The sequence below is a fragment of the Chenopodium quinoa genome, unplaced genomic scaffold (genome assembly GCF_001683475.1).
Source record: "Chenopodium quinoa cultivar QQ74 unplaced genomic scaffold, ASM168347v1, whole genome shotgun sequence".
NCBI classification, from domain to species: domain Eukaryota; kingdom Viridiplantae; phylum Streptophyta; class Magnoliopsida; order Caryophyllales; family Amaranthaceae; genus Chenopodium; species Chenopodium quinoa.
This window is the reverse complement of record NW_018742980.1, coordinates 2,311,219-2,321,289: the sequence shown is the minus strand read 5'-3', so window position 1 is coordinate 2,321,289 and position 10,071 is coordinate 2,311,219.

The following is a 10,071-nucleotide window of genomic DNA, read 5'->3' as shown; positions in this document are numbered from 1 at the left end:
ATATCAACATTTGTGGGACCCATTTTTAATAAAAAGATTTTGTCATAAACTAGTATTTTCTCTTTCTTAATGTAGTTAATTTTTAAGTGTCATACTTGCTTTTTAACAAATAATTAGTTTATGACTCGGACGATGTCCCGGGTCATTGCTTGTATTTTGATTATAGTAATTTTTTTTTATAAAAAATGTCGAACTGATTAGGCATTAGAGGGAGGAAACTAAGAAATTTATGGTGGGAATTGTTTGGGGTAAAAATACCCTATGCCACGTGGACCAATTAGCGTGTGACACGTGTCACCTTCAGAGTGGTTCATAAGAACCAATCCCTTCTGGACACGTGGCACATACTTCAAGACCCTATAAATAAGGAGATGTTTCCCAATTGGAAAACATTCACATTCAATACCAACTAACCGAGCATATTGATTGCAGATCATTTACTCCCGATCACATACTTTGAGAAGATTCTTAACTTCCGCATTTATTACAGACTCCACTCCGGTTCTAACTTGATCATTGGAGGCGGAACTCCCCTAACCGGAGTCTCTGTTGTTTTGCAGGTACAGGCGTTTGGATTCCAATCTTGGTGTTGTAGCTCTCCCGAAGGACACAAAAAACCCCAAAACATTTAGCGCCATCTGTGGGGAAGAGTACTTATAAGATGGCATCCAAAGAGTCTGTATCGCCTACTGAAGGCAAACGGCCTACGGTCGAAGCTGAGGTCCACACGAACCCAAATAGTAGTGATGACCTTGAGGTCGACACCTATGTGGCCCTAGACAAGTCATTCAGAACAAGACGCACCCGTTTTAAGGAAACAAGGGAACGGGGCGAAAACAAAGCTGGTCCAAGCAATCCAGCCGGTATACCGGCTGGACAACCCCAGGCGACGGAGGGTGCCACTCCCGTCACCAGAGACGAGCTTATGAAATTCATTACGAGTTTCAAAGGGGAGATCAAGGACCTCTTAAACAAAAAGACTGGTGGCTCCAATAGGGGTCAGTTAGCTAAAAAGCCTTCTCCCATGGGGAAGAAAAATCCAGTTTAGGACCGTGTCCCTACTCCTCATCCCAAGCCAAAGGATGGGAACTGGCCCTTGGGCGACCTAACTAAGATCCGATTCCCAGAATCAGGGAAGAGGAAGGCCATCCGACATGTTCAGCCGGATGGTTCAAGGAAGACATTCTCGGATGACCGGATGTTAATCTAGCAGAAGAGAAGTCAACAACTGTCTGAGTCGGCTTCAACGTCGACCTACCCAAATAGTTTCTTGAATACCTCAATGAGGTGTTCAGAAACAAACCGAGAGAGTCAATCACCCGGCCTGTCCGCACGTATTGGCCCTCAGATTATCCAACCGGCTCCGTATGTGCCCCAACAGCCATACATGTCGTATGGATCACCATACATGCAGCCAACCTTCTTTGGAGGTCAGGCGGCATAGAATGTCCAGCAAATGGACTGGCAGCTCCGGCTGCTAAACCTTAGGGAACAACCTTTTATGTTCTCCAAGGAGATAACCAAAGCAGCCCAGCCTGCCAAGGTTAGGAATGTGTTGGTGGGTACCTATGACGGTACCAGCAACCTAGAAGTCCACCTGATGGCATACACCAACCTCATGTACTTACAGGGGTTGGATGATGCCACCTGGTGTAGATGCTTCCCGGCTACATTGAAGGGCATTGTCCAACGATGGTTTGACAATTTGCCAGCCGGGTGCATAAACGGCTTCAAGACGCTTGCGTACTTGTTCGCCTCAAACTTCTCTATGAATATCCATGCGAAGAAAACAAGTCTGGACTTGAGTGCCATACAGTAGGGAGATAGAGAAGGGCTTAGGTCCTACATCAGGCGGTTCAATCTGATGAGAATCCAAATTCAAGGATTTTTTGACGAAAAGGCTTACACAGACTTCTTTAAGGGTCTGAAAGATGGATCAACCTTCAAGTTTGATCTCGTCCGAAAAAGGGTCGCTACCCTCCAAGATGCTTTGATGGAAGCAGAAGCCTACATATAGGATACTGAGTTGTGCGCCATCAAGCAGCCGCCGGACTCCAAAAATTCCGACAAAAAAGAGAGCCGGTCTGCTCAGCCGACTAAAAAGGAAGAGAGCAAGAAAAGAAAAGAAGCCTGGGTGGCAGACAATTCTGGTTAGCCATCCCAGAAGAGGAAGAAAGAGTTGAAACCGTACGCCCCCAAGTACGATTTCAACAAGGACAGTTACTCCATCCTCATGGAGATCAAAGACCGGGTAACTATCGATAAACCGGCTGCAATAAAGGGTTCTGTCAGAATTCGGAACAAGAACAAATATTGTCACTTCCATGAGGACATAGGCCATGACACCAATGATTGTTACAGCCTCAAACGGTTATTGGACCGTCTGGCTGATAAGGGAGTATTAAAGTCCTATATCCTGAAGTCTAAGGTGACCCTCAAAACAAACAATGGACAACCGTCCAAGAAGGCACCCCAATATGCTAATAGTTCGGACACCGATGATGAAACGATTTATACTATAGCAGGCGGCTTTGCCGGTGGGGGTCCTACCATCCAGGGCACCAAGGACTACGTCCGAAGGCTGGATTTCAGCGCAGTGGATGAGGGCCAGGCGTCGAAAGACACATTCCCTGATGTCCTCATCATTGAGAAGGACAGGGGCAAGGTCAGGCGGCCACATGATGACCCCATAGTGATCGAGTGCAAGATGGCCAATCAAAAGGTTGGTCGGATTGTAATCGACACTGGGAGTAGTTCATCTAACCTGATTAGTCACAAGTGCTTGGCTAAGCTCAAGTACAAGCCCAGTAGCATGACCCAAGTTTCTCACCCCTTGGTCGGATTTGGGGGGGGGGGGGGTCGTGCATCCGGTGGGAAGAATTGACCTACCCATCTGATTGGGAGAGAAGGAGGCAAGACGCCACATGGTGGTCCAGTTCCTTGTTGTTGAGGAGTTGACTGCCTATAACCTGATACTAGGCAGACCAACGCTGAATGAGTCTAAAGCGGTCATCATTCCCTCCTTTATGCTTCTAAAATTTAAAAGAGATGATGGGTCTATAGGCTTCTTGAACGGAGATCGGAAGACAGCGAGAGAATGCTATCTCTCAGACGTCAAACCGACTGTGGCTACAACCGATCAAGATGAGGAGCCTATAGACCTTGATGAGGTCAAAGAAGCTGCGCCTGCTCCGAGAGCAGCTGGTAAAAAGAGAAAGGCGGACCAATTGGCAACCGTCAAGAAAGAGAAGCAATAGCAATTACTGATCGGGGAAAGGTCAGACGAGCTACGTCCCCAGCTGGCTGGAGATCACATTGACATCGTTCAGGATGACACCTATCCAGATTGAACTATTAAGGTGGGGACGGCTGCTTTTGCTAAGTTGGGTGAAAAATTGCACACTCTTCTAAAGGAATTCAAAGACATTTTTGACTTTGAAGTTGAGGAGATGTCAGGCGTCAGCACGGATCTAGCTGTGCATAAACTCGCTGTGGATCCTAAAAAGAAGCCGGTTAGACAAAGAAAAGGAACCACGGTGAGGAAAGAAGCCAGGCGGCAGCCGCTGAGGTAAAGAAGCTCTTGGAGGCTGGGTTCATCCGGCAATATCACTTCCCGGATTGGGTTGCAGATGTTGTTCTTGTTAAAAAGCCGGATGGGACCTGGCGGATGTGTGTTGACTACACAGATTTGAACAAGGCATGCCTGAAGGATAGTTATCCACTTCCAAAGATCGACAATTTGGTCGTCCGACAATATCACTTCCCGGATTGGGTTGCAGATGTTGTTCTTGTTAAAAAGCCGGATGGGACCTGGCAGATGTGTGTTGACTACACAGATTTGAACAAGGCATGCCCGAAGGATAGTTATCCACTTCCAAAGATTGACAATTTGGTCGACTCTACAGCCGGCCATGCCTTGATGAGCTTCATGGACGCCTACTCAGGCTTCCATAAAATACCCTTGTGGAAGAAGGATCAAGAAAAGACGACATTCGTCACTGATCAAGGGTTATTCTGCTACACTGTGATGCCATTTGGGCTGAAAAATGCGCCTGCTACCTTCCAACGTATGATTAATACAGTCTTCATTAATCAAATTGGGAGGAATGTAAAGGCATATATTGACGACATGATAGTTAAATCCAAGCTATAGACGGATCACCTTGCTGATCTTCGAGAAACCTTCACCACCCTCAGGCAGCACAAGATCATGCTTAATCCCAAGAAGTGTGTCTTTGGTGTTGAGTTTGGGAAGTTTCACGGATTCTTGATTGATCAAAGGGGGATAGAGGCTAATCTAGAAAAGATACAGGCAGTTATGGACATGAAGTCGCCCCGCACTTTAAGGGAAGTTCAAAAATTAACCGATTGCCTGGCGGCATTGGGGAGATTCCTCAGCCGGTCATGCAACAAATGTCTCTATTTCTTCAAGGCAATCAAGAAGAAGACAAGATTTGAATGGGGGAATGATGCTAAGGCGGGACTTCAGAAATTGAAAGAGCACTTGCATTCGTTGCTAAGGCTAGTGAGCCCTCTGCCTCAGGAGGTTCCCTACATGTACTTAGCCGTCTCGGATCATGCCCTCGGTGTTGTTCTCCTTGCTGAGAGAGACGACATTCAGCTTCCGGTATATTTCATTAGCCACGTTCTTCGAAATGCTGAGCTCCGGTACCCCATGGTTGAAAATTTTGGGCTTGCTCTTTTCATGGCAAGCAAGAAGTTAAAACCATACTTCTTAGCACATCCGGGGGTGATCTACACAGATCAACCCCTCAAGCGTCCAATGACAACCCTAGAGTCATCCGGTAGAATGCTCAAATGGGCTATTCAAATGCAAAGTCTGGAAATCACTTTCGAACCTAGGAGGGGGTGAAAGGTCAGGTGGGTTTGCCGACTTCATCATCGAAATGACAAGGCCTGATGAGCCGGAGAATCTTGACTAGGTTTGGAAAGTGTACATTGACGGGAGCTCTACCATGAACGGTTGTGGTGCAAGCGTAATATGTCAGTCTCCGAAAGGGGATAAATATGAATATGCACTACGGTTCAAGTTCTAGGCCTCAAACAATGAGGCGGAGTATGAGGCTCTACTAGCCGGTATCCATATGTGTAAGGCGGCAAAGGCAAGGAAAGTTGACGCCTGCTCTGATTCCCAATTGATCGTATGTCAATACCATGGTAACTATGAGGCTACCTATCCGATTATGATCAAATATCTTCAGGTGGTCAAAGAAGAGGTTGGGTCACTTGACAAATTTCATTTGAGCCAAGTGCCCAAGTCAGAAAATTATCAGGCGGATGCCCTCTCTAAGTTAGCGTCATCCGCCTCTTGTGATACGCCTAGGTTGGTCTTTTGGGAAGTCATGGAAAAAAGAAGCATTGAACATGATCCCATTAGAGTTCTTGACCGAAGCTCGACCTGGATGGATGCCATCCGGGCCTATCGGTCAAACGACACTTTGCCGAATGCCCCTTCAAAAGCGGCTGCACTAAAGAAGCGGGCCGCAAGTTTTGAGGTCCGTAACGGAGAGCTCTTCAGGAAGGGTTACCTCCAACCGCTGCTGAAATGTGTCACCCTAGAAAGGGGGAAGGAATTTCTAAAGGATCTGCACTCAGGCTTTTGTGCATCACATATAGGCGGCAGAACTCTAGTGAAAGGGCCTGACGGCAAGACTACTTTTGGCCCACTCTTAAAGGAAGACGCCATGGAAATGGTGAAGAAGTGTGATAAATGTCAAAAATTCGGCAAACTCATACACCGTTCAGCTATTGATCTGACGGTTATCTACAGCCCGGTTCCATTTGCAAAATGGGGCATGCACATCCTAGGTCCATATATGCCTGCTACAGGCGGACGGAGGTACATCCTGGTTGCTGTAGATTACTTCACCAAATGGGTTGAGGCAGAGGCGGTTAAGGGCATTAAGACAAAGGATGTCATCTCCTTCATCCGGAGAAACATCATCACCCGGTTTGGGGTACCTATGTCTATGATCTTTGACAATGACCCTCAGTTTGAAACACCTACCCTCAAGAGCTGGTTGGGAGATCAAGGGATCTCACATTGTTTTGCATCAGTCGGCCGTCCCAAAGAAAACGGCCAAGTTGAAGCCTTCAACAAGCTCATCTCAGCAACATTAAAAAGAAAATTGAAAGAGCTGGGAATATATGGGCAGATGAGTTGCCTCATGTTCTATGGGCCATCAGAACAACTAAAAAAGGGGCAACTGGTGAAACCCCGTTTCTCATGACATACGGCACTGAAGCCGTTCTGCCTATTGAATATTACGAGCCAACACTTCGGATCATGCTCTATGACGAAGAGGCTAATTGGGAGGCCATGCGCCTAGCATTGGATTCACTCCCGGAGCGCAGGGGCAATGCCTCCTTACGTCATGAGATATACTGTCTGAGAATGACCAGAGCCTACAACAAAGGAGTGCACAAACGACCCTTAAAAGTGGGGGACTTTGTGTTGTGAAAAATGGAGGCAACCGATAGGGCCAATGAGCAAGGAAAACTGACTCCTAATTGGGAAGGCCCCTACCGGATCTATGAGGAAGTTAGAGGCGGCACCTATCGCCTGGAGACACTAGACGGTAGGCAGCTAGCCAGAACTTGGGATGTAGATAACTTGAAAAAGTACTACTTCTGAGATTTGTGTAATTTTTGTAAATAAAGTATATCAATGAAAGTAACTTCGTTTGCAAACGTATTTATTTGCTTTCTGTATATGTAAACCGTCTGTGCAATGCGCAAACAAGTGTGCTTCACTTCTTACAACTGCTCCCACATGAGCAACATTAAGCCAAGTCCAAAGACCAAGCGGCTAGGTTGTTCTTTTATGAACAACCTTAGGAGGCCAATGGCCATATATTAAAGCTAAGTGCCTACTCCTACAGTAGGCACCCGGCGACACCCCATCCGGGTGAATTCGTCGTAGAGAGCATCTCCCATTTGGGTGGTACATTGCTCTATAAACGTAAATGCAAGCGGCCTAACAGAGTGTCTAGATTAAGATAACTCAACCGTTTGAAAGATTATTTGAAGCCTTGACAACTTGTCTCCTGCCTGTTCCAATGTAGCCAAAGAATGTTGTTTTGGCTGGATAAAATTGTCTGTCTCTCAAAGGCACCACAGACGGTTAATTTGAAGATTTAAGCCTAACCTTAACATCTAAATCGTTTCTGTTCAAAGTACCTACACACGATCTATGCTCATCTGATTAACGTGAACTATCTGCTAAGGCATGGTCAATACGCAGATAATAAACGCTTGCTAGTTATGATGATTGTCATAACCAACTGGCCTAGATTGATTTAGAGGTAAATCACAGCCGGTTAACATGTCTTTTAATCAAAGGAGACTTAAAAAAGGCATAAATCACAGCTGGTGTTTACCAGTCTCTCCATCTTAGAATAGCCCAGACATGGTCAAAGAACCGTCTGAGCATTATCCCGAATTTCTGGTAGACGGATGTCTGCTCAGTTTAAGACTTTTAGTACCAATCAACCAAGCATACATCCGTCCAGGGGCAAATATATCTAGGACATTCGATGACCGCATGGAAACAACTACTTAGCAAAAATTAGCAAAATGCAAAATGCGAAAATTTCAACGAAATTGTAAAAAATCGAAATAAAATTTACAAAACCGACACAGTCGGCAAATGGTCATTAATCAAATCCGATCAAAAGGCTGGGAGCAATTGTCAACCGGATGAACACCCGGGAAATAGGAATATTGTTAAAATTACAAGATACACGACACGCAAGCCGGAGATGGGAATAAAAATAAAAATAAGCTTAAGCCTAAGGAGCCGGGGGAGGCGCGTCTTTGGCGGATGATTCTGAGGCAGGAGTCTCCAGATTTTTTGCTTAATCCTCCTCCTCCTCCCCATCAAAGCCTGCCTCTGCCTGCATGGCCTCAATCTCCTTCTTTGCCTAGTCCTCATACGACTCGGACTCCGGCTTGTTCTCCTCCTTGGCCAGAATGGCAAGATCTACATATTTATATGCCAGTTCCAAGACGACATATTCCATATCCGGATGCACTAGGGACCAAGCCATTCTCATGCGGCTCTCGCAGTCTTGCTAATTCTCCTCGATGAGCCGGCTCTGCTCAGCATGAAGGGTAGTTTCAAAGTTCTTGTTGGCAGCAGCCATCTCCTTCTTCAGGCGTTCGTTTTCTGTTTTTAAGGAGGAGTTCTCTTTCTTGGTTTCTGCAAAGGATTTGAGAGCTTTCTCCATCTTCTTAAGCTCTTCTTCAAAGTTATTGTACGCATCCTGAAGATTGAAGAGTTTGGTATTGGCCTCATCGAGGGATTTTTGAAGCCGTTTGATGGAGTCTGCCTGTTGCATGATTTGACTTTTAGTTTCTAGTTCATGCACTATCATGGAATATTGAGCAACGTTATGGGTCTCAGACGCCTCTCTTTTAACCCGTCTTACCTCCTCCTGCTTCCTGGCATAGGCTTTCTTCAGCCCCTCCACGCGTAGCATTGTCTACATGATCATAGTCAGGGTTAGAAGATTATATATATATATATATATATATATATATATATATATATATATATATATATATATATATATATATATATATATATATATATATATATATATATATAACAAGCTTAGTGATCATAACTCAGCCAGGTTAGCCAGGGCCCCGTCGGCATTGAAGGCGTTGATCCCTGGGATTGCCTCCTTCTCCTCTTTGGGGATGGACTTCAGCATGGCCCTAGAATACTGTTGTACATCCGGCCACCGGGGGAGAGATCTGCACTAGAAAGAGACGGTGAGAAAGCTACATACGCTCCTCTTATAGATTGTCGGCTGCCGGAAGAATCTTCTGGCTGGAGGTGAGAGTGTGACTTGACGAGCATGGGTTTGCCAAGCACAAGAGGGTTGAAAGGATTGGATGTACCTTGGGATACAATAACTACAGGGCCGACTGTAGTTCTGGGTGGCTCTCCATCCTTCGATGCCTCAGAGGCATCCGGCTGTTTGGCTGTTAGATCGAATCCCAAGACGGTGTTTTTAACGCTTTTGCCCCCCAACAGTCACACGGCCTGGAACCGTCTGGGCAAAAGTCTTTTGAAGCTTGTTGGGGACAGCAATCTCACCCCCCAGTCGTGGCTTGATCAACTTTGTAAGAGACCGAGGCGCCTTGCTCCCATCCTGAATAAAAAATTGGGGGTCATTATGGTCAGCCGGCATAAATTAAGACTGATGAATGCAAGAAAGGGAGTGACAGGCGTTTATACTTGGCTTTTAGCCGCCTGTGCAACCTTCTTCTTTTCCGCATTCTCCTTACGGATGTCTTTGGCGGATCATGCAAGAGTCTTGCTCTCAGGCAGCATCCTTAAAGCATTTACTGCAAAAAAGAAACCATCTGATTAGACAATTACGCAAAAAATTCACAAGTAAAAAGTAGCAAAGGCGGCATAATAAGTGTCGGATGCATCCGCAACATACCTGTTTAGTAAAGTGGTGCTCAACCCGCTGGCGGATAAGAAAGCCTCATCTCTTAGAAACTCGTGTTTGGGTACCCAATTCTTGGGTACGCTTATTAGCTCACCGGTTGAGAGGGTGGTGGTAGTAAGTTCAAAGAACCCCGCCTCTATGATTATCTCATAGTCCTCATCCGGGACCTCGGGCAACTTACACTTCTGCCCTAGCAGACTCGGCTTCCGGTTATAGGTCCTAAATTCGAAGTTCTCTTGTTTTGTGGGGGTAGAGACTAGGGAGAAGCGGTTCTTTCAATCTAACCAATTAGACGGTTTGTCTAAGGTCATCAGGTATTTGGGGTAAGTGGTCAGAGCATACCATGCCCTCCACCCGCCTGGACTTCGACTTAAGTAGTGCATGTGGGCAAAGGCCTCCCAACCGGGATGGAGACCTGCATTTCGCAAGCGGCGATGTAGCCAAGATGTTAACCCAAGAGTTTGGGGTTAACTGCCACATGCCTAGGCCATATCCTCTTAAAATGGCCTTTATTGTGTTGTACAAGGGGAAGCGGAGACCGGCTAAAAAGGCCGCCTCATAGTAGCCGAAATACTCGTTTGCA